General features: G+C 43.6%; 1 long non-coding RNA gene across 1 annotated transcript in view; it reads left to right on the forward strand.

Moving 5' to 3' along the window:
• The first annotated feature begins 2,623 nt into the window (after positions 1 to 2,623).
• The window catches only part of LOC140111704 (uncharacterized), a 35,703-nt gene continuing 12,360 nt past the window's right edge, over positions 2,624 to 25,966 (forward strand). Inside the window, exons 1-2 of the long non-coding RNA XR_011852209.1 lie at positions 2,624 to 3,177; positions 14,474 to 14,523. This is a non-coding gene — a long non-coding RNA (uncharacterized lncRNA). The remainder of the gene's footprint in view (positions 3,178 to 14,473; positions 14,524 to 25,966) is intronic.

The following is a 25,966-nucleotide window of genomic DNA, read 5'->3' on the forward strand; positions in this document are numbered from 1 at the left end:
AGGTAAGATGACAAAGATGTTAAAAAAGATGGAGATGTGAGAGAAACAATTTTTAGCTAAAAGATGGGTGGCATTTAGCTAATAGGACTCTATGGGAACCTGTCACTAGCTGTATTTGTGAAAAATGTAGTCCATTTGGTGCTATAAGGGTCAGCCTCTCCAAATAAAGGGGGTACAAAACAGAGAGATTGGGAATTTCTGGCCCTGGCACACAACATGCAAGGAACAATCTTCACACCTTGTGTTGCCTTTAGATGTCTTTCATCTGCACAGATTTCCGCCTCCTCATTATCGATGTGAAAGGTGTTTGACAGTCATAATTTGTGAAAGCAGGATTTAGAACAATAAGCATCTTGTAGATTTGGAACATTTCTCCTGAATAACATTGGGGACATTTATCAATATAATTATACGGGCTTTGGAATTATAGCACAAGAAAATACGAGATATTTGGCAAGACATATTATTGACTTTCAGGTCGCACTCACTTTGACGGATTTACTAAAGTTTTTGAATTCTTCACAGATTTTCTGTTAGGCACAGTCTGTCACTGTTCCATTTTTATCATCAGGCTTATTGTGGAATGGGGTGTAGTATATAGAGATGACCTTCATAAATGTTAGAAATCTGCTCAATTCAGACACGTGGTCCATGGTGAAGCCATATAGTAATTTTGTTAGCCGTGCCTAAACTTTTTAACAGACATGGCATAAAGTTGACAATACAGTGAGGAGTAAGACTGTCAGGCTTCTGGGGTAGTGAACCCCCTGGACCACCGCGGATGATGACACAAGCCGACACCGGGGACCGGAATCTAAGTGGCACCTGGTCTTCATCAAAGCAGGATGGTCTTGCTGTGCAATGGTGCCACCAGGACTTGTCCCCAGTGGCTGTCAAGGTCGAAGTACAGAAACACCAGGCAGTCTCGTGGTCGAGGACAGGCTGATAGTCAGGGCAGACGGCAATGGTGCAGAAATAAGAACGGAGCAGGAGGTCTGGGCTGGCAGTGAAGGAGTGAAGTCAGGGTCAGGTCCGGGATCACGACAGGAGTTCAGAATACTGGAATTGTTTTGGAATAGCTTTTTGTCAAAAGGCATTAAGTAAGGCGGAACCAGGCTGTCGCCACAGAGGGGGTCAGGGGGTAACCTGAGATCCAAGATGTGGATCGCAGGGGCACCCGTGACAAAGACTGTATCTGCCCATTATATGACCTATAGTCAGAATTTTACAGCAGTTTACCCCTCTCCAGGCTTTATCTCTAATTCTCAGTTATCCCAGAGCTGGTGGTTGGAGACTAGATTCTAAGATGTCTCCCGTACACTTCCCATGGGAAGAAGTGGGGCTTTTTACAGATAAAACAAAGTAACATTCAACTTATTTGACCTCTACAACCAGGGGCGTAACTTGAGGGGGTGCAGAGGTTGCGGTCACACCAGGGCCCAAGAGGTTTAGGGGGCCCTTATGGTGTCACTTTCCCATATGAGAAGCCCATTACTATAAACCATACATTATATTCGGGGCCCTGGCACAGACTTTGCACTGGGGCCCATCAGCTTCTAGTTGCGCCACTGTCTACAACGCAAGAAATGCGGACCTGCTTTGGAGCTGGTATACGAAAGACCATAAGCCATTTTGAAAAAGACGTTTGGCAAGGAGCTTTCTCAATGGTTCTGTAGTGAGGGGTTAGTAGGAGACGTTGAACCCCATCAAGGACATTCATGTGGAATAGAGGAAATGTAGGATGTCATCTGATCAAAACACGATGAAACAAGAGGTCATTGAAGATTCTATTGATCCATTTTACTAGGGCTGTGAGGACTTCTATATTTAAAGATGGCATCATGTTAGTTACTTGGATATAATGTAAGTATTATATAGGGGACTTAAAAATAATTTACCCCTGTTAGGCAACTTTCTTGGCATTTGGCCCAGCCACATACTGGAGCCTTCTTTCTTGGAATAGTAAATGCTTACTCAGAATTGGGATTTACTATATGGATCGTGTGATATTTTATGCAGACTTTATCCTGTCATATCAACAAGAAGCTTTGTGATAAAGTATATGGCTACACCCTGGGGGACATGGTAATGCGTGCCTAGGAGATGCATAGGGACATGCAGAGATAGTACCTCAGCACGGTCCCAATACAATAGGATGGATCTTACATTAGTCACTGCAAGGAAACGGTACTAGTCTAGGCACCCACCAAGACCTCCACTATAAGGGTGGGCCACCTATGTGAGGGAATGGTGGCCCACAAAATGGCAAAATGTATAAATTCCTCCTTCTCTAAAAGGGTAAGACTGACCACATACTGCAACCCCACACCACCATCAGCTTAACTCAAAAACCTCCCCTTTAACTGCCCGTAATAACACACAAGATGTAGGTTTATCTCTGTGGTATGACAAGCTGGCAGTCGGACACAGCTTTATTCAATTTAATTTCAACCATAACTTCCACTCATTGGGGGAGATTTATCATCAAGTTTCTGAGGTAAAGCTGTTCCAGTTTCCCATGGAAACCAATCAGAGCTCAGCTTTAATGATATAAACAGCTGTGGGAAAATGAAAGCTGAGCTCTGATTGGTTCTCATGGGCAACTATAACGGTTCTGCTCTAAGAGACTTCTGATAAATCTCCCCCATAGAGTAGTAACTCAAGAATTTCAAGATACAGCCTGGGAACCTGTATGCTGGACTAGTTAAAGGTCATGTAGGTCACAAACCCAAAATAAAGATTGTGACAGTTACCAGTTGTGACAATAATAGACAAAGATACATAAAATAAGGGCAGAAAGATTCCCGGAAAAAGAGGATGAGTGCAGACGGGAGCCAAGTATAAGTACCCCTTAACTCCTCCCAGGGGGCCACCTACTCCTCGATGACTTCCCCAAACACGTAGCCCAGGTTCACCCACAGCTAACCAACCGCAACCTACTTGAAGGGGAAGGGTGGGACCATCTCAGTAGATATGACTACCACTAGCTAATACCCAAATCCGCAGGCAGTCATTAGCCCTACAACTATACGTCTACGGCCTATCTAAACCTGTGAAAATCCGAACCATTCAAATAAAACTTTATTAGTCGCAGAGAGAAACAAAGCGAACAGAAATGAGGGAATGAGATATACTTCTGTCCCTGTTTTTCCAGTATGTCTTCATGATTCACATATGGTAAGATCTTTATCCAAAGAAAAATAGATTTGAAGATGCTGGGACTTAGCTAAGTCAATATACATACATAAAAGTTTGCATATTTAAAGAAGGATTTCATGAAAAAAAAATCTCCAAACTTCTCTTTACATTGTAAGTTATTTTGGCTTATACAGAAAGCCTGCCGCCCATAATGTGCTATTATCCTGGCTACACATGCAGAGATGATTGACAGACTAAATAGGCCCTGCCATTGTTATACATCATAATCTCCCCCTCAATATATATATCGGTCTTTGTGACCCACCCATCACGTACACAATACATTTCAGTATGTAGCCTAATGAAAGTGTGTCAGCGTTGCTCACAATGAATATGTAGTTTAGTCTACAGCAGGGCCGGGGCAAGCACTGGGCATACCTGGGCAAGCGTCGGGGCCCAGGGCTCCTGGGGGGCCCACATAAGGCTGTATATAAGGAATCCATGGGGGTTAGGGTGCTGTATCTATACATAGGGTGTCAGGGGGGGCTTATAAAATAACCATACAGTATATAAATAAATATAAGGGGGGGGGGCTGTTTGGTATGATAAACTAGGAAATAATTTATGGAACAGGAGAATGTTTTAGTTTCTGAATTTTTAATGCTGCCATGTGAGTTCACTACAAAGGGGCCCACTGAGGCTCTGCCACGCAAGGGTCTACTTAAACCTGGAGCTGTCCCTGGTCAGCAGGTAGCACGTTATAGAGCAGGTTGAGATGAACTGATTGTACATAGTGTTCTATCTTCAGACAGTATGCTATAGAGCAGGAAGTATAGAGAATTTACATTGTATACTTTCTGTAGACAGCATGTTATCAATGGCGGATCTTCGTTTAGGCGGTATGGGTGCGGGGGGGGGCTTTGGCTTGGGAGGGGCCCTCGCCTGCCCATTCCCAGGCCCTATATGAAGATCCGCCATCAGTCTTAAAAGAAATAAACTATGCTCACCTTCCGGCTTCTTCTCCTCGGGCTCGGACTCGGTCTTCTGCTCTGAGTAAATTGTATATAGTGTCCTACTGTAGGCAGCATGTTATAGAGTAGGAGGAGATAAGCGGATTGTACATAGTGTCCTATCTGCAGGCAGCATGTTATAGAGCAGGAGGAGCTGAGCAGATTGTACATAGCGTCCTATCTAAAGGCAGCATGTTATAGAGCAGGAGGAGCTGAGCAGATTGTACATAGTGTCCTATCTACAGGCAGCATGTTATAGAGCAGGAGGAGCTGGGCAGATTGTACATAGTGACCTGTCTGCAGGCAGCATGTTATAGAGCAGGAAGAGCTGAGGAGATTGTACATAGTGTCCTATTTGCAGATAGCATGTTATAGAGCAGGAAGAGCTGAGGAGATTGTACATAGTGTCCTTTCTGCAGCTTGTTATAGAGCATTCTTCCTGAATGTGCTGTATGTCATACTCCAGTATATAATCTGGCCTTTATTCATTGACAAAACTATTACAGTACAAAACTATTACCAGTACAGTTACTAAAAGCCTTTTTTTCGCTGCAATGACCATTTTTCCACCCCCCGGCCCTAATGCTTTATTTATTCTTCAGCGGAGATCTGGGCAATGCATGCCAAGGATGTGTGGTACATTCATGCCAGTCTGATTAATAAGTAATCTCATGAAATCTCACTTAGTGCTTGGTGATGTCACTGCTTTGTGTGCGCTGCAGTTCTGTATATCTTCTGCTCCTGTCAATGTCCTGACACAGAGTTAATAAATCTCTTGCAGTGTGCCCGAGCACCGAGGACCTTAATTCCATTCAATGAGATCAGATCATGTTCTATCAACACGGCCCGGTGTCAGTCATTATGTATTGTGTCCTCAGCAGAGCACAAGGGCAGATACGATGGAACTTCTCTATTGTAACACAGAATCAGCACGTATCAAATGGGGCATATTGTCCCTTAGATGATTTGGTCGGCACTGCCATGGCGTGTGGAGAAGAATAATCGGCCATGATGACCCGGCTGGACATTTTATTAGTAAGGGTAGGCTGCTGGACATTTTATAAGTGAGGGTAGCCCTCAGGACATTTTATTGGTGAGTGGAGGCTACTGCTGGACATTTTATTAGTGAGGGGAGGCTGCTGGTGGATATTTCTTTATTGAGGATAGGCTGCTGGACATTTTATTAGTGAGGGGAGGATGCAGCTGGACATTTTATTAGTGAGTGGAGGCTGCTGCTGGACATTTTATTAGTGAGTGGAGGCTGCTGCTGGACATTTTATTAGTGAGTGGAGGCTGCTGCTGGACATTTTTTTAGTGAGGGGAGGCTGCTGGACATTTTATTAGTAAAGTAAATAACTTTACCCTTTTTTTGTGGTAAAATTAGGTAGTGTATGTACCTAATGTACATGTACAGTATGAATATTTCTTTTCCTCATGGTGAAAAGGCCACAGATAAGGGGACGCTATAGAAAAAGGGGTGTTATAGTATCCCCTTTTCTGGAGGGACCACAGAAAAGGGGGCAGCTGCGGGAAAGGGGGCATTTTAGACTGGATGCTGCTTATAGGGATTTGCGGGGCAACCAATTTCTTTCCCAGGGACCATGTTACCAGACCCAGTCCCTGAAAAATTACATTTTGGGTGGAGCCGGTCCCCAGATACAAAAAGGTTGGGACCACTGCTTTCAAGGACATCTACCATTAGATCTACTGATGTTAGACTGCCTATTCTGCACTGCTCGTTACCTTTTATGGATACTGAAGGCTTTTTTTGATTAGCTTAGGAACGGCCATATTGTTGAAAAAAGAACTTTATAAAATATGCTAATGAACCTGAGGCCGATATCACCGGAGCATCACTAGGCTCCACCATGTTCTAATTTGTTCATGCCCCCTACTCAATATTTACCCCTCTGTTCTGCCTGCTTATCACAGACTGACGGTGATGGTGATTGGGGGATTTGGACCCCCATTCTTGTCATTGCTGGGGCTTCCGGTCTGGTTCATATGTAATATATGGTTACTCTACAAACAGTGCAAACTTTACCCCATAAATTTTTTTAGCCACATCTCCACAAATCCAGACCCAGGTCAGAGCTGAGGTTGGTTTCCTGAATGTGATTTTCAGAACTTCTAGAAAGTCTCATCCATGATTCATTTGTGAGCCAAGGTTTTGTTACGAGAACAGTATGTCAATGCCGAAGTGACTGTGAGCTGTCACTTTAGATCAATGTCTTTAATAACGCTGTAATGTGTCGGGTTAGGAGTTATAGATCTGCACTGAATGAAGAAAATACTTGTGACCAGGAAGAAGCTTGTAAAACTTTCGTAATGTACTTTCCAGTATGACATTGAAAGGAGAAAGAGTCGGTGATGTCCTCACAGATACAATGGGGTCCATTTACTTACCCGTCCAGTTGACGCCGGCGATCCGTAATGTCCGACGAGGATTTGGAGCTGCCGCGATTCACTAAGATTGTGCGTCCTATTTCCTGCATGTGACGCTTCCCAGCTGAGGTTCACCATCTTCTTCCCGGTGCATGTGGGTGCTGATCTTGCAACACAATTTGAATTTTAAATTCCGTGGTTTGTCCAAATTAGTCAGGTTGTCCGACAGAACCGCCCCCCACCCCCCCGATTTGTGTCGCATGAAAGCGGGCGCCGATTCGCCACAATCCGATCGCGGGCGCCTACAACCCGGGGCAATTCAGCGCAAATCTGAAATAGTCGGGAAGCCCAACGGAAATGTGTCCGACGAACCCTAAGTAAATGTGCCCCAATGTCTGGGCCATACAGGATGGAAATGTTTCAGCCACTTGAGACCTTCTTCAGGAAAGTCTTCTTTATGGAAATATTTGATGAAATATATGTTGAGATGTGGGGAAATTACCGTATATCCCTTTCCAACCATTTGTACGGTAAATGATTCCGCTTTCAACACAAACCAGAACTCTATAACCGTACAACAATGTCTATAAACCCTCTATACCAGTGATGGCAAACCTTTTAGCGTCCGAGTGCCCAAACTGCAACCCAAAACCCCCCTTATTTATTGCGAGGTGCCAACCAAAAATTAAAGCAGTAACTTATTGCTCCCTGTTCTTCAACAACGTTCGATAATATCGGCCTCCTGAGGACAAGATGGAAAACTTGCATCATTTTAGCTTCTTTCCAGTGTCCCTCTGTATACAGAAAATTGTGGGGCCAGCAGGAGGTCTTCCAAAGATAATTCGTCCCTGTCTACTCATTCTCCCTCTTCCTACATACCCAAATAGCGAAGTATCACATAAATATATGACTGAAAGCAGCATCTTTTAAGTTGCTTGGAACTGCAGGAGGATTCTTTGAGTCCTGTCTGGTGTGCTTGGGTGATGGCCCGAGTGCCCACAGAAAGGGCTCTGAGTGCCGCCTCTGGCACCCGTGCCATAGGTTCGCCACCACTGCTCTATACAGTTCCACTATGTCAGGTCAGGATAGGGTCAAGGATTGGAGAGTCCGGATAATAACCTCCCGCCCCAGCCGCCCTACAATGTGGCACCCGGCAGGGCCTATATATAGCGTATATTGCCTCTGCAGGGGAAAAAGTCCTCTTTGTGCAAACCAAACTTTTTTTTTGTCCACCATGTATAAGATAGGAGATAATATACTGCCCATCGCCTCCCCCCTCCGCGAGACACTGCTCTGTTAATAAAATTGGCCAAAAGAGAAAATTGAGCATAGGCAGATATTTGTAAATAATTGAACGCATCTCATTGAAATGATTACTGTAATTAATAGAAAAGACACAATCAGGTTGTCCTGCTGCTTTTTTAGATGAGTCTTTAGATGAGATCGAGTTGCATTAGTTTCTTTTTAGGTTTATTATCATCCAGTATTATCTCATTCTGTAGAGTTCTCCATATGGAATGGATTGAAGGAGGTGCGAAGACTTGCTGATCACCATCACAAAAGGGATGGATTTCGTGACATATCCCTTGTAAAGCTTCGACTTTAATGATTTTTTAATGATTTTTACCATATTGTCATATGCGATTCCCCTACTCAAAACAAACAAATCGATGCCCATTTTGTGTTTGTCACCCTTTTCTTTGCAGAGTTATGGCATGTTCTGTTCTGAAGGTGTTTACCAGAAAGTATTGGAGAGCAGAAGGTGTGGGAGTTGTCTGACGAGGAGTGTAAGACACCGTATGAGCTGCAGAGAGACTGGAATGGAGGGACTGATATTCTGTGTAGGAGACTTCTGCATCCACAGATCCACACACATTCAGCTCTTAGCTACACTCAGTAGTGATGTCTCATTTGCGAACAAGCCGGCTCTTGTTTGCGAACAACGGGAGCCGGCTCCCGACAGTGAGCTGATGGCTCACTTAACCCCACCCCCAGGGGTGTAACTTGAGGGGGTGCCGAGGGTGCGATCGCAACCGGGCCCAGGAGGCTTAGGGGCCCGTAAGGTGTTACTTTCCCATATGAGAAGACTAGTGCTATAAAATATACATTATAAACAGGGGGCCTGGCACAGACTTTGCACTGGGGCCCTGTAGATTCAAGTTGCGCCACTGCCCGCCCCTAACTGGCTCACCATTTCCCCCTTTAACCTGATACAATTCTGTACAGTTTAGGAACCAGAAGAGCCGGCTCTTCTTAGTGAGCGGAGCCTAATGAGCCAGCTCACTAAGAAGAGCCATCACTCAGAGAGCACTGTCACATCACCTAACCCTCCTCCCTCCAGGGTGAGCAGGAAGCATCAGCCTCTCCCCTCCGTGAAACTGTGGGGAACATTTACTTACCCATCCTGACGTGTTCCCCAAAAGTGCATTGTCCAACCGGACTGTACATCTGCTGAGATTCACTACGATCGTGTGCCCGATATCCTGCATGCGTCGCTTCCCCGCTCAGGTCTGCCGGTGTTCACCTTCTTTTTCCTCGTGCATGTAAGTGCTTGATCTTGCGATACAATTTGAAAGTTAAATCCAGCACTCAGTCCGAATCAGTCGGATCGTCCGAAACCACGCCACCCGATTTCTGTTGCATGAAAGCCAGCGCAGCCGCACTACAACCTGATCCCGTGCAACACCAAATACTTGTCACAGCTGTGGATATCTCAAAAAGGTCGGAAAATCTGAAGAAAGTGTGGCCGTGGAGCCTTAGTAAATAAGAACCTGAGTCTCTAAACAACTCTATGGAATCGGCACAGCCTGGAGTCACAGCTTCGTCAGCTGAAGAGGATAACCAAGAAACTGCACACAACCAAGATAATAGTCAAAGTTGTTCTACATCACAAGAGCTATTGATTTGTGAAAAAATATATTGGATCTGTGCTATAAATTATACGTGTTACAGTTTGAACCCTTCCTACTTAAACCACAGATCGTGACACCCCGTCATTCCAAACTCAGACCAAGCCCATTTAATGTATCCAAGACTGTCCCATCCGTACAGGCCCCAGACCAAACCCCCTTGTACATATAGACCAAGTCAAGACGTCTCCCACAGTATAGACGAGCGTCAAAAAGTTCCATCAAGATATTCTAGGGGTCATTTATCATGCCTTATGCACCCTCTTGCCACCTCCATGCCACTTTTTCGAAATCCTGGTGCAGGTTTTAGCTGAATTCTACTTCAGGCTGGACTTGTACTATTCCATGTCTTGGATTTGTCTAATAAAATCCAAAGCAGTAAACAGGATGTTGGAAGGAGGAGGATATGTCCATATCGGAAGCTCCCCCGCAATCGCCTTGTTGTGAGAACATTATTGTTCACCATGTTGCTTTGTTGCATTACCTTTTTCCATATCAGTGGGGTTCAGGGTTGGACTAGACCACCAAAGAATCTGAGGATCCACCAATACATGTGATACCATTGTACAACACTGATGGGGTTTTAGGAACTGGGGGAAGCCTTTTCACTTCACAACATCTGTCAACAAACCGAGGTGGAGTCTTGGATTTGAGCTTTTGTACCACAAAGATTGAGTTAGGAAGAAGTCTTTATGAGGACGGTTTCCACTAGCAAGTCCAGATTGGAAAGGCTGACAATGGGGCGGGCACATTTACTTACCTGGTCCAGTCGCGATCCCTGGAACTTCCTTCCTTAAATCGACATGAAAACGGGACTTCTCTGTGGTCTTGCCAGAATTAACATTGTGTACTAAATTATATAATTGATGCTGTGAAGTAACACTGGGTATGAGGCCATACAGTACTGGAAAGGGGCAAAATGTATGCAAAAAAATGCAAAAACTTTCACTTGATTGAAATAACCCCATGCCCCTGGGAATGATTACCCTCTTCACTAATACCTTGGAGTATAAAGTTTCTGCAACAGTTACTGTATGTGAGCAATTTGGAGCCATTACCTTGAGTGGCGCAGCTCCGCCTGCCTCTAGCACAGCAGGAAGTCACAGCACGATCTCAATCAGTGTCTTAATTATATCCTGACAATCAGCTACATGTAAACATACACCTGTTTCTATGTGTCTGCAGGTGAGGGAAGCCCTTCCAACACTGCAAAAGTCTTGGCAATAACATCCGAATATTTATTTCCTACAAATAACATCGTATAAGGTGACTTTTATCACTATATTGGACAACTGTTGACACTCTTCTCTCCACAGTTGCTCAGCTGTCTAGTTCTTGCCCCCCAATGAGTCTATCATCAGCCTTGATATGTACTTACCTTTTCTTTCTATAACACATCTCTTCCAATCATTGCAGAACAGGTCATATCTTTATTATTCAGCTCCTCATGGGAGGGGTCATGGTGTACGTTGGACGATGTTGTAGAGCATAAATGTAACACAATAGGAACATATAAGTCCGGGATCTAGTTGATGGCAGGTCGTTGTTGCGGCCTCTTCCATTCCTCTTATTCTTCTAGAAATGAAGTAGGCTACATCACTCACATGGCCACTTCAGCCAATGGAGTCCTGAGTTCAAGTCCCACCCAGGTCAACATCTGCAAAGAGTTTGTATGTTCTCTCCGTGTTTGCGTGGGTTTCCTCCAGGTCCTCTGGTTTCCTCCCACACTCCAAAACATACTGTTAGCTTGATTAGATTGTGAGCCCCATTGGGGACAGGGACCAATTTGGCAAAGTCTGTGCAGCACTGCGTAATCTGTGTGCACTATATAAATAAAGAATTATTATTATTATTACTGGCTTCAAAAGTGATATATACAGCAGAAGTCTCAGGCTTGGCCACACGGTTGATGCAGGATTAGTGGGGAGAAAAGTGTCAGAAAGATTAGGTTCATGGGTAAAAATAGGTTATTTCATTATTTAGTCTGTTATTATATGTTTTATATATTTATTATTTATATTTATTATTATATTTATTTTTTAAGTCTAGTTGTCAGGAGCTCCATCTAGTGGTGGCTGAATGAAGTCTGAATTTTATCATCATCTTTCAGGACCTATGTTTTGCCACTGTTATGAGATCTACAATGCAGCATACAGTATATGATGGGGCCATATAATCTTAATAACAAAAAGATGTGCAAACTATCTCCATGCATTTGCTTCTCTCTGTCTCATACATTATGCCTTAGTTTGCGGAGGTTTTTCTCATCTTATGATATCTTAACCTTAAAGCAGTAAATAAAGAAATAGTTTTGAGGCTGAAGTGTGTCTGTCATGTGCAGGTGACATTTACTAACCACTTCAAAGTCCTCTTAGTGCAGGTATTCGCCGAGGGCTATCCTAGTGCACAGACTGGCTATGGTGACATTTATTAGTGAAACTTTAGCATGATATAAGTCGTGGCCTTCAGCCAATATTCAAAATATAGAATACTTATCCACTGCAGTCAAACTAATGACTTGTCAGATCTTTACTTCATTTTGAGAAGTCAAATTTCACTCATATTTATTTACTGGGCCTCCTGCCAATCCACTGCAAAGGGAAACGGACATGTTTATCATTTATGGTCAGCAGGCAGCATGTTATAGAACAGAAGGGGCTGAGCAGATTTTACATAGTGTCCTATCTGCAGTCAGCATGTTATAGAACAGGAGGAGCTGAGCAGATTGTACATAGTGTCCTATCTGCAGGCAGCATGTTATAGAACAGAAGGGGCTGAGCAGATTGTACATAGTGTCCTATCTGCAGGCAGCATGTTATAGCACAGAAGGGGCTGAGCAGATTGTACATAGTGTCCTATCTGCAGGCAGCATGTTATAGAACAGGAGGAGCTGAGCAGATTGTACATAGTGTCCTATCTGCAGGCAGCATGTTATAGAACAGGAGGAGCTGAGCAGATTGTACATAGTGTCCTATCTGCAGGCAGCATGTTATAGAACAGGAGGAGCTGAGCAGATTGTACATAGTGTCCTATCTGCAGGCAGCATGTTATAGAACAGGAGGACCTGAGCAGATTGTACATAGTGTCCTATCTGCAGGCAGCATGTTATAGAACAGGAGGAGCTGAGCAGGTTGTACACAGTGTCATATCTGCAGGCAGCATGTTATAGAGCAGAAGGAGCTGAGAAGATTGTACATAGTGTCCTATCTGCAGGCAGCATATTATAGAGCAGGCAAAGCTGAGCAGATTGTACATAGTGTCCTATCTGCAGGTAGCATGTTATAGAGCAGGGGGAGCTGAACAGATTGTACATAGTGTCCTATCTACAGGCAGCATATTATAGAGAAGGAGGAGCTGATTAGATTGTACATAGTGTCCTAACTGCAGGCAGCATGTTATAGAGCAGGAGGAGCTGAGCAGATTGTACATAGTGTCCTATCTGCAGGCAGCATGGTATAGAGCAGGAGGAGCTGAGCAGGTTGTACATAGAGTCCTATCTGCAGGCAGCATGTTATAGAGTAGAAAGAGCTGAACAGATTGTACATAGTGTCCTATCTACAGGCAGCATATTATAGAGAAGGAGGAGCTGATTAGATTGTACATAGTGTCCTAACTGCAGGCAGCATGTTATAGAGCAGGAGGAGCTGAGCAGATTGTACATAGTGTCCTACCTGCAGGCAGCAAGTTATAGAGCAAGAGGAACTGAGCAGATTGTACATAGTGTCCTATCTGCAGGCAGCATGTTATAGAGCAGGAGGAGCTGAGCAGAAGTACATAGCGTCCTATCTGCAGGCAGCATGTTATAGAGCAGGAGGAGCTTAGTATATTGTACATAGTGTCCTATCTGCAGGCAGCATGTTATAGAGTAGAAAGAGCTGAACAGATTGTACATAGTGTCCTATCTGCAGGCAGCATATTATAGAGCAGGAGGAGCTGAGCAGATTGTACATAGTGTCCTATCTGCATGGTGATAACTAAACATGAATGTACATGGTGTGAATGTTTCTTTTCAGTATCTAGCGACTACCCATGAAGTGCTCCAGCCAGAACATGTAGAGGGGGAATGAGGGTTTTGCACAGTGCCCCCTGTGGTGAGGCTTGGTAACACACTTTGTGTATTTATTAGTCAATGTTTTATCTGATATGAATTCTTTCTGTCTCTTCTCATGAAATCTTTGGCTTCTATAAACTAGAAGTTTCCTCTGCTCCCTGCCAGTTTATTGTTGAATGTCGCTGGTTTTCTCCAGTTCGTTCTTCCTGTGATGCTGTTTGTTTGACTTTTTTTTGGCCTATATTACATTATACCTTTCTGTTTTTGATTCTTTGTTCCTCTTATTAGTCTTATAAATTCCCATTTCCATATATTATAAATCCAGGTTAATTGCTTCCTATGGTAATTCCCATAACAAAGGTTTATCGATTAGATCAATTTCACTGATCTTCAGTGGTTCCATGAAGAACCACATGGTCCACAGTTGTCCATGACCACACCATGTGCACCTGAAGCAGCTGAATCTGTGGGTATTGTGGATGTATCAGGTTCTTCATGCTCTTCCAGGTCTACATCTTGAGGGTCTTCTGAAGGTCAATGACAAGCACTGCACTGTCTCAAACACTTGAGAAAGTGGCATTGTTGCCCCATAGTTGTGATCATGAGTCTCTAGTGTAAAGTATCCAATCTAATCCTTTACTGTGATGTCTGAAGTTTGTTGTGCCCCCCTGTGCACTCCCTCCTTCACTGTTACTGGTCAAAACCTAAAGATGTCTACTCCCGATGTCTACTCCCGATTTCGATATGTGCCTACACAACCCCACTTGGTGAGCCTTTCATCTCTACTGCCCTTCAAAAATTACCCCATAAGTTCTTTCTCTTCAATTTTACCAAATGTATTGGCATGGAAACCTCTGGATGACTCAAAGTAGCCTCATAAGCAGCTTGAGCTGATGTATTTTGTGTCCTCACATCTTCCTCTCATATCCAATTTTGGCTTAAGCTTATCACAGGTTCACTGTTATTTGTTTTATATACAGGCGGTCCCCTACTTAAGAACACCTGCCTTATAGACGACCCCTGGATGTTGGTAAGTTACTGTACAATAACCAGCTATAACAGTTATCACAGGTGTCTGTAATGAAGCTTTATTGTTAATCCTGGTTCTTATGACAACCCACCTTTTTTAAAATCCAATTGTCACAGAGACCAAACATTTTTGTCTGCGGTCACAATTATAAAATATACAGTTTCGACTTACATACAACTTCAACTCATGAACAAACCTCCAGAACCTATCTTGTACGTATTTATTTTTATTTATTGTCCTATTTTTTTTAAATCCTCTTGTGAGGAGCTCCATCTAGTGGTGGCTGAATGAAGTCTGAATTCTAATTTTGGCTTAAGCCTATCACAGGTTCACCAGTTGCCATTGAGCCATCACATTTTAGTGCAGATCCTTACCTTGCCCAATATTGCCTTATATCTGACACATGTTGTGGCAACCGTTCCATCTGGAGATCTACCTGATGCTAGAAGTTTACCCAGACCATCAAAAAAAGGATTTGGTGTCATAGAGGATATGGTCAAGCGGTGTCCAATACTGATAATCCCTTTAAATTTATAGTTATTTGAGGAAAGGAGGGAGTTTCAATCCATTAAAATTGCCGGCTGCTCTTTGTTTCTGTCATTGGCGTCTGAGTATCCTGGACTAAACTCTTCTAACGTGTTTACACTGATGAGACCCCCAGACGGTGCCAGGACAATCAGTGCCTCATAATAGACATGACATACTCCTTGCCAGAGTCACTTACTACGATGGTGCGAGATCCTTCAGAACTCGTTGGAGGCGTCTCAAAAAATTAGCTACTTTTAAGCCAATTCTGGAATCATCATTGGTAGATTTGTTAATATATGTAAATATAGAAAAATCAAAATTGCGAGAGCATATTCCCTATGTCAAGCTGATCATGGGGTATCCGACTGAGCCCACTGAAGAGCACCTGGAATTCATAGAGAACCGAGTAGAAAGTATTTAATTCCCCTGTAGTGCCTCCGCAGGATGGAAAAAGTATAACACCATTCCCATTGATATCAACAGGAATATAGCTCCTCCAGAGGGATAGAGATGCTATCTTCTATTAACCCTGAAAACTCAAAAAGAGAACAATACTTAAAACATAATTCTTATAACTTTACACACCTAGGGTAAAGCGGCTGGACCTAATGGTAGGAACCCTGTATAATTACTGCTATTGTGTTGTAGGATTTTGTTGTGATTTTTATTGTATATCACATTTTTATGCAAGTCATAATTCTGTTAATTTCCTTTGAACTGATAGAAAAACAAATAAAATATATAGACGTATCCCGTATCACCACATTCTGAAGGTCCCAATATAAAAACGTTAATCCCAGGTGGAAAGTAGCTCCCAAATGTATGAATTGCCACTTTTCCACTATTTTAAAACACACAGATGTGCTCAAAAAGCTGTGCAGTCCTCAAAATGGGAGCAATAAAAACATCAGCTCGTCCTGCAAAAAGTTTTAACCATACACCGGTCTGCATGTCAAAGTATCAGAAAATTATAAGCATCAGAATGCAGAAAATGTAGAATTTTTTGAACAAAAACTTTCAACTTTTTAGCTGGTGATAGGTTCCAGAAGCCTGTGCTATGCTGATTTAAAAAGTGCCTTTGACAGCATTCTGAATCCTTGCATCACTTTATAATAGTTTGTTTCACACTACCTGTCTCCCTGTCAGCAGCGTGTGTTGAGTTTCGGGGGACAGCTACAGCCTGTGTGTGGCTGTGTTTCAGTCTCCTCTACACTCATGCAGCTCAATCCCCCCCTCTTCTATTCCTGTCTTGTGCATTGAGCAGGCAGCGGGGAGAGGGGGATGGTGTGGAGAAGAGGAAGAATGTATAAGGAGATGAAGGCACATACAGGCTGCAGCAACCACCCCTCCGGGGCTCACCACCTGCTGCTGGCAGGGAACCAGGTAATGTAAAATAAACTATTATAAAGTACTGAAATGATTCAGAATTCTGACAAAGGCATTTTTAAAATTTACATAGCATTGGCTACTGGAACCTGTCACCAGCTAAAAATTACATTCTTGCTCACAGGTTCATGAGAGGTGTCATTTGGAGCGCACAGTGAAAGCCGTAAAAAAAGAAAAATGTCTAGAAGAAACGGGAAAAAATGCATTTTTTTTTTACAATTTCATCCGATTTGGATTTTTTTTCCAGCTTTCCATTTTACAGCATGGAATATGTAATACTGTGATCGGGAAGTACCAATTGTTATACAGAAAACAAGTCCTCATACAGCTCTGTACACAGAAAAATAAAAAAAAGTTACGGATTTTTAAAGATAAGGGGCGGAGCCATGAAATGAAACCCCTTTTCTGATGATCCGTGGGGGCTTTCCTTTATCAGACCACCACTCATTATACAATATATAGTTTTAATCACATCTCATGTCAGCACTATATGGCGGTATTATATGGGGGATATATTTTCTCAGCTACAGCTACATTATCTCTCACTTAGCTTGATGCCTTTAATATCTAAATACATAAAATTAGCTTCTTGGACCCTCTCGGCAGTCAGCACCAATGACACGTGATCCTTCATTGCCATCCTTGTCTATTTCTACGTATTTTTGCGCTATATGGCGGCATAGTGGGCCTTATCTGAAATGTAAATTGTAAGTGTGGAATAGCAGATGAATTGGGGGCATATACTGCTTCTCGGATGTGATGTGCCCACCCCAGGCATAAGGCGGCACATATATAATGAAGCTGGGGTCATGGAAGGTCCCGTCTCCCTGCGCTCGTCTATTTCACGCGTCGCCTATGGACAGAGTAGAGGGATCCGCATCACGTGCTGAATACTAGGCGATGCCTCCCGGAGCACAATCTTGCACTTCAGATAATTTTGTTATTAGCTGCTTCCCCCAGGTTATTTTTGTTCTGGTTATGGGAACATGATTATAAATGGGCTTATCTGTAATGGGCACGTGGAGGGGGCGCCCACTGCAGGGAAACACAACGTCCCAGCCTCTCCTCCACCAGACTAGAAGGAGAGAGGAGAATGTGTCATGGTCCTCAGTACAAGGTCCTCGGAGGGAGATGACAGGACAAGGACACAACGTGACATAGATGTGATGTCATCCATGCAGAAGAATAGGGAGAAATTCCAGGATTTCCTCGTCTCAGAGCTATGAGTGGAATTGGTCATTAACCCTTTTATCACTATTTTTTAAAATCTAATATTTGTCATCATGGAAGCAAAAATTTGGCCCAGGACTAATTTCTATGTGCATAGCAGCACCGGCGCCAGCATTGGACATACCTGAGCAAGTCCTGTGGCCTATAGCTGCTGGGGGGCCCGCATAAGGAATCCTTGGGGGCGAGGGGGCTGTATCTAATAAATCCATAGGGTGTGAGGGAGGCTTATATAAAATAACCATCAGGGGGCTGTTTGGGGTGATAAACTAGGGAATATTTTACGGAATAGTTTCTGAATTGTTCACTGCAAAGGGACCCACTGATACTCTGTCGCCCAGGGGACTACTGAAATCTGGAGCCGACCCTTGTACACAGGGCCAGATTCACCATCCAGCTAAATAATTGGTAGATTCTCAATGTGCCGTTGTGGTATTAGTTGTTATATACGAGGTATTACATACGACAAGTGTACGGCAGCACAGGAAGGATATATAGGCCCAGTGATTGGATACTTCCATAAGGCAGGGCAGGGTTCTGGATGTGTTTATGGCTGTTACTCTGCACAGAAGAACTTTCCCTTCCCCACTGTATGAGATTTCATCAGGGAGAGGTAGTGCTGAGGAAGCTGAGGCGGAGACAGTGTATCAGCCTGTGAAGCTGCAGCACAGAGGTGCTCTTTTAACACCCCCAGAGCTCTTCTGGCTCATTAACATAATTATAAAAGTTGATTTTAGATGAACGGAGGCCATGGATAACAAATATAAGAATTGAAAAAATGATAATACTTATTTTAATATGTCCCTGTATCGAAGCGTTTGACTTCCCCTTTAAATGTATCATTTCTAAGCACCAGAATTTCAGACATTTCCTTACATGTTGTTGATCCTATAATCTTGTCCTGGAGGAAGGTTGCTCTGGGAATATATATGTCCATGCAGGGGCCTAGATAATGAATACATCTCTCTTATCATCACATGTCCCCTATAGCTACCATACATCACATTATTAGTATAGCGCCAATTCCTTCTCTTCTTCTACAAGACCTTTTGGGACATTCAGATGCTGCTCCCAAGGTCGTCCAAGAACTGCTCCAGGATTGGAGATTCATCTATTCTGCATATGTCACCATTCGCTTCTCCGCCATCTATTTGCATCTATGAGTCACTAAAGCCACATCCGGGCTGGAGTCCCACCATACGATATTGCGGCGGTACATTGTTATGGGGCTTATCCTTATAAGTCATTTCTCAAATAGACGCCAAGATGTAAATGCCAAAAACACAAGGTGACCCTCAGAGGCTTCCTTCTATGGCAGAATAATCCCCTACTATAGGATGATGGGTAAATTGCTGGGTCCATTGCTTTGCTTGTTTATTCAGCTCTTTCAGTGAGACTAATGATGAAGCTGGAGAATATAAATGATGTGCTGCCATCATCTGGTGCCCCGGGGCCCATGTCATCACAGTTGGCGTAACATTAGCATAGCGGGATTATGCGTTGTGTTGTGTAAGCCTGCTACATTGTAGTAGTGGATACTCTGGAGATATCATGTATACTATAAGATGCAGTGGCGTAACTAGGAGAGGCTGGGCCCCATAGCAGATTTCTGCATGGGGCCCCCCCTTCCCCATAAAAAATATATATACATATCACATAAATATACGCACATTTATATACTAATACACACTTAAAGTACAACACTCATACACTCTTGTGCATATACACACACACACATATATATATATACACTCATACATACATTAGATACGAACATGCACGTACAGTATAAGCACATCATATACACACACATTCTGTATAGCACATATACATTATAAACACATAGGGAGATTTATCAGACGCTAGCGCTCTTGCACTATTTATCGGCCATGCATCCCTCCCCCTTGTCGTGCGGGATACATCAAGAGGCTTAGTCCTCTTGAAGTATTCTGCAGGTGATGTGGCTTTTATGCCCCCTCCAAGCAATGTGGTATATTCACAATTTTAATCGCAAATTCTTGCACTGCGCAAGAATTTGTGATGTCACTGCTTTTATGCCAGAAAATTGGCATAGAAGCTGTGATAAATCTCCCCCATATAGTATATATACATAATATATTATTATAATATATACTTATAATTCATATAAGATATGTAGTATATTCAAAGCATATATATATATACACTTGCATACAATAGAAACACACCATATACACACATACTGCATACACATACATATAGCACTGACATCATACACACATACATATAGTATATACACCCCATACATCATATATACACACAGATATACAGCATATACAGAAACATATACAGTATATACACATCATACACACATACATATAGTATATACACACCATGCATCATATAAACACACATATACAGCATATGAAGACATATATACAGTATATACACATCATACACACATACATATAGTATATACACCCCATACATCATATATACACACAGATATACAGCATATACAGAAACATATACAGTATATACACATCATACACACATACATATAGTATATACACACTATACAGCATATACATAAACACACACATATATATACTTACCAGAAGATGTATCCTCGCTCCTTGTGCTCAGGATCTTTCTTCTCCTCGGGCCTAGTCCGTCTGCTCTTCAGTCCCCGGGATGGCGCCTAGCTGGTCTGTGCTGCACACTATGTGCCTGTTGCTTCTGCCATTCCCCCGAGGTCCCGGTGGCTCGGTAGCGCTGTATGCAGAACAGAAAGCGCGGCAGGGAGCAACCCAGACCTCACTGCTTCTGAGTGAACACTGGCCGGGGACACAGTGCATATCCGGCGGGTCCCGTACCCTGGGGAGGAGCGGCGGCTGTGTGAACTCCAGTGTACGGACCGCCGGACCTGTGTGCCTCCTCTGCTGCTCCCCGCTGTCAAATGTATGTGGCCCAAGAGGGGAACATCAGGCTAGAGGTGGCGCAAAACCCTAACCGCACTACCTTCTCTTCTCTTTGGTGGAATCCCTGAAGTGAATTTGCGCTACAGTCGGCTCGGTAGCGCGGGCCCCCCTAGACCTCGTGGGCCCCGTAGCAGCTGCTACGGCTGCTACGGCTGTAGTTACGCCACTGATAAGATGTATGACTGCCAGGAGCCTTATTAGTGTTAGAGTACACGAAACCTATATTCTTGGTAAATTTTGGACCTCTGTCTCGTACATTGACAACAGATTATAGGGAAAGGCCATATACCTCAACAGCTGCTGTCTTATCTAAGAGCAGTATACAATAAAAGGAAAGAAACTGAGCCCTACCATATAGGGGTTTATTATGGTATGGAGAGGGATTACAGGAGTAGAAAGCAGATTAAATCCTGGCAGGAGTCCTAGGAGAGAAAGCGAGAGTCCTAATTACCTCACCCACACATAGAGATTGATAGTGAGAGTCCTAATTACCTCACCCACACATAGAGATTGATAGTGAGAGTCCTAATTACCCCTCCTACACATAGTGATTGGCAGTGAGAGTCCCGATTACCCCACCCACACACAGTGATTAACAATGAGAGTCCTGATTACCCTGTCCACACACAGCGATTGACAGGAAGAGTCCTGATTACCCCGCCCACACACAGTTATTGACAGGAAGAGTCCTGATTACTCTGCCCACACACAGTGATTGACAATGAGAGTCATGATTACCCTGCCCACAGTGATTGACAATGAGAGTCATGATTACCCCTCCCACACTTAGTGATTGACAGTGAGAGTCCTGATTACTCCGCCCACACACAGTGATTGACAGTGAGAATCTTGATTACCCCGCCCACACACAGTGATTGACAGTGATAGCCCTGTTCTTATGCTGTTCTCAGATGGGGCAGTGTAAGCCTCACAGCTCTTCTCCATCTGTGTGTATATATTTTTGAGCTGCACAGCTTCTTCTAATACATCTTATAACATTAAGAGAATTAGGAACATTTATTCCAAGCTCCGGAGCATCATTTCTGAACACTGTTACTGCTGACACTTACTTGTCAGTTTTAGGAGACATTGGTGTTCTTTTTGGCATTTATGTAGGATTTGTCAATCTTATCGGTCCCTTATTATTCCCACATGACAGACACATTACAGTTCATGTTTATTCCTTTATTTTCAGTCTGTCTGTCCTGGAGAATAAGCAGGAAGTTAGAAAAACTTCCGGCAAAGTTCCTTTGGAAAATTATGTAAAAAAAATATAATTTAGAAAGCGCCGTTTACTTTTGCTTCCATGTTCTTACATTTCAGTTTTAGTGATTTTTGTCTGGACATCAGCATAAATGGTAGAGACAAGATTTGGTCCTCCAGAATGAGAGATGTTTTGTCATTTGAGGAACGTAAACAGGTTGGATATGACAGAATCTTAACAAGTGTGTAGTATGAGAAAGGAGATCGGGTTTGGTTCTCTAGAATGGGAGGAGGTTGGTCATTTGAGAAAAGAGAGCAGAATACTTCATTGGGCCTGATAGAGAAGTTGTAACTTCAGAATGGAGATCACATTGGGTCTACTGAAATGAAAGGAGATTTCTAATGTAAGAAAGGAAATCAGGTTGGTTCTGCCATAATAAGAACACATTTTAAAATGTGAGATATTTACGTCCGGAAATTACATTGGGTGTCCTAGAACAAGAAAGAGTTGAGTTCTCCAAAACATAAGTAGATTTGTAACGTTGGGGGCTGTGTACATGGGAGGGGGATACAGTTATATTTTATAAAGCTCCCTATATTAGTAACTGAGGGGGTCTGTTTAATTGGCCTATATTCCAATATGGGGGAGCTGTATATGATATATATCTGGGGGGTCTGTATAGTGGACCGAGTGACACAATTCTGTCGACTTTGCATGATAAATGTGGCGTGTGGTCCGACTGTGAACCAGAACGCCCACTTTGTTGCAGAAATTTGTGCTGTGTCGCGAAGTTTCCACTGAAAAGAATGTGCAAAGTTTTCTGTTGGACTTTCCATGTTATTTTCAATGACAACTGCTTGCACATGTATCTCTGCGCCATATACGTGTTGTACGCTACCCCTTTGCGACGCGGATGCGCTATTCTTCATGCAACACAATTTTCGGGATTGAAATGGGAGTTCTGGTGCACAGTCGGACTGCAAGCCATATTTAACATGCAAAGAAATGTGTTGCACGCTGTTATAGGTGCACCAAAAAAAAATTGGTGCACTTTGTTAGGGCAGTGCAGAGGGCGCCAGATCCATGAAGAACGGGTACTACAAATTATGAATTTGGCGCAGGCCTGGCGCCAGCAACCGGCCAACCCGGGCATGTGCCGGGGCCCCGGGGTACTGGAGGGGCCCACTCGGCCCCCGGATCAATTGTACCAGTGTCGCTATAAGACACTGGTACAATTGATCACCATCCGGATCGATCACTTTTCTGCCTCTATGCTTCGCTGGTCGGGAGCGCAGCATAGAGGCAGAATCTAAAACTCACCTGTCCCGGTTCCCATGATGCGGCGCTCCGCAGGGTATGCGGCGGGACGGCTCTGAAGCCGGCGCACATGATGACGTCATCGGATCACGTGTGCCGGCTTCAGAGCCGGTGCGTACGGGAGGCCCAGGCCGAAGACAGCTGCAGGCGCTGCTCCGGGGGAACCAGGAAAGGTAAATTCTTTTTTCTTTCCCGGAGGGGGTCAGTGTGTCTGCAGGGAGAGGGGGGAGGGAGGGGGTCAGTGTGTCATCAGGGAGAGGGGGGAGGGAGGGGGTCATTGTGTCAGCAAGGGGGGGTTCAGTGTGTCAGCAGGGGGGGGGGGTTCAGTGTGTCCGGAGGGGGGGCTCAGTGTGTCCGCAAGGGGAGGGGGGGGGGGTTCAGTGTGTCCGCAGGTGCTTCCCTGCACTGGTCCGACAGAGTTCACCATCTTTTTTGTTGTGCATTTTAAACAGAAGGCGTGCGACACAATTTAAAAGTTAAATACGACGCATATTCTGAATCAGTCAGACTGTCTGATGGCACGTCCCTGTAATTTGAGCTGCATGGAAGACAGCGCAGCTGCGCCACAAAAAGGGTTGCGTGCACCACAATCCAAGTGCACACACTTCTTAAATACCTGTGCAAACCGTTTTAGCCAGTAGAAAGTGCACAGTACGACAAAAGTGTTCAGCGTGACCCTTAGTAAATGAGCCCCATAGAGCAGTTTGCCATGTCCCAATATAAATGCATCATCTGAAAGGGTATATCCCAAACTCTCATTTTCACTGACAATAGTTAGGGGTCGTGTTATACACTCAGTCACCTTACACACTGGAAAATACAATAATAACATTCCCATTATTTGTTAACCTTGTGCCTTTCATGATTTATGGCGAAAACATCGCTGAACAATAATAGGAACCCATTTTAAACAAGAGAATTTTCCTGGCCCAGAAACAGCTATCCCATGCAGATGTATGAGGAAATGTCAACTTCAATACATGTTGTGGGAGAACATGGTAGTTTGTAGTTTCCAGCAGGATACAAGACACACACTGCTTCCTGGTGCTTATTGCTGTGTACAGATTCACCAAAACAGGTACATCTAGGAAATCAGTGAAATGTTACAATAACCTATACATGGGTATAGTGGTGGTCAACATGATCATGTAAAAAATTTGTAACAAGACCCTCAACCTACCCAGAAATGTTTATAATATTGATGTTTTCCCAAGTGATGGAGAGACCTTCAATTTCCTTAAGGTCCCTTCGCTTGGGTGCAACTGGCACCTTTCTACTCCTATAGCTATGGCTTTGATAATGGGATCTCTACAAAATCCATTGAGTTTGTTCCTACCTTGCAGACATCAGACAGGTTTGAAGATCACTCCGTCTAGACTTGTTGAGGTCAAAAAGTTATCTTAAGTTTAGAGCTCACTCAATCTCGAACATAGTGTACCTGAGCCAAAATGTTCACAAGAAATCTCCTTTGTATGAGGAACTTACCAAATAGCTCCATAACTTGCCTGAACTTCATGAGTGTGATGAACATGAGTTTCTTGAGGCTAAGATCAGGTGTGGGATCTTTGTTGGTTCTGCCCTGGTCTTGGCTGGGAGGTGCCTCGGGTGCTCCTTCACCTCGGCCTGCGGGAATCGGCTTTGACTTTGGTCTGGTCTTAACCCCCCTGCTGCTATTGGGGTGGAGGAAATAGTTCCCGGGGCAACGAGAGGCGATCACCTCCTTGCCAGTCTTGACTGGTGAGGGTTGTGGAGGCCGTGGCAGAGTTTCTTGAGGCTGATATCTACAGACGTCTTGAAGTTTTGAGTAGATTAAGGTGGCCATCGACCTTCAATAGCTGTTGGGTAATCCAATTTTTCCACATACATAGAGCAATGGGATAAGGTGATGGGTAGAAACTACTGCTCTACATCTCTGCTGGTGGCTTATCTTTTGTGAGAACAAATGTTGATTCCTACAGGTGAAATCCCCTTATGGTTGATTCTTCTTTTCCTGTTCCATTTGTTATGGAGAATTTTAGCCTTGGTTTGGTGAAACATAGTCTATTCAAATTTTGAGGAACCTTGTTTTGCTTTTAGCAGTGAATATTTTATCATGATCCTTCTTTCATCTAGCTGAGAAATGAAGAGGTCTTTGCACTAATCTCTCATTACTCACAAGCTCTTTTCTCACCACATGTTCATGAATCTCCAGTCTTGACAGCGCTATCTCGTCTCTGTCACTCTTCCAGAACTGAAGCTATCATCTGGTCCAACTTCCCAGGCCATATTATTAATCTCTAGTTTCCTGTAGAGCTGTCATAACAAGAGATATTTGGCTTCACATTATGTGTCTTCAAAGAGGAAACTAAGGTAGAGTCATGATGATGAAAACACAGTATATAGAGGCCCAGGGCTATGAGCCAAGGGCAAAAGGTGTTTGTTTCCTTCTCCACATGCTTTCCATCATCCTTTGGCCAATTTATAATTCCTTTATACAGTTACTCTGGAGAGGTCCTGTTGAGGTTCTTGGTATCTACTACCAAGTACGGCTGACCTCCCATTCTATTAAGACAACATTGTTGATCTACCTCTATTATTTATATGCCGTATCCACAACTGACCATTTCTAGCTCAATGTTGTGTTGAGCTGGAATCACAATTTTTGGACAAGGCTCATCTGAACCTACTGGTTTCCACTGTTTCAGGTGTTTGGGGACATCCTTATATTTAAACAACATTATATCCGAAAGGTCCAGCAGAAGACAATCCCATTTGGAAATGGAGTATAGAAAAGGCGGACAAGGAGAGACCAGAGAGAGCTCATAGAGTAGTATTTTGTAGA

This window comes from Engystomops pustulosus, unplaced genomic scaffold, assembly GCF_040894005.1.
Source record: "Engystomops pustulosus unplaced genomic scaffold, aEngPut4.maternal MAT_SCAFFOLD_552, whole genome shotgun sequence".
In the NCBI taxonomy this organism is placed as follows: domain Eukaryota; kingdom Metazoa; phylum Chordata; class Amphibia; order Anura; family Leptodactylidae; genus Engystomops; species Engystomops pustulosus.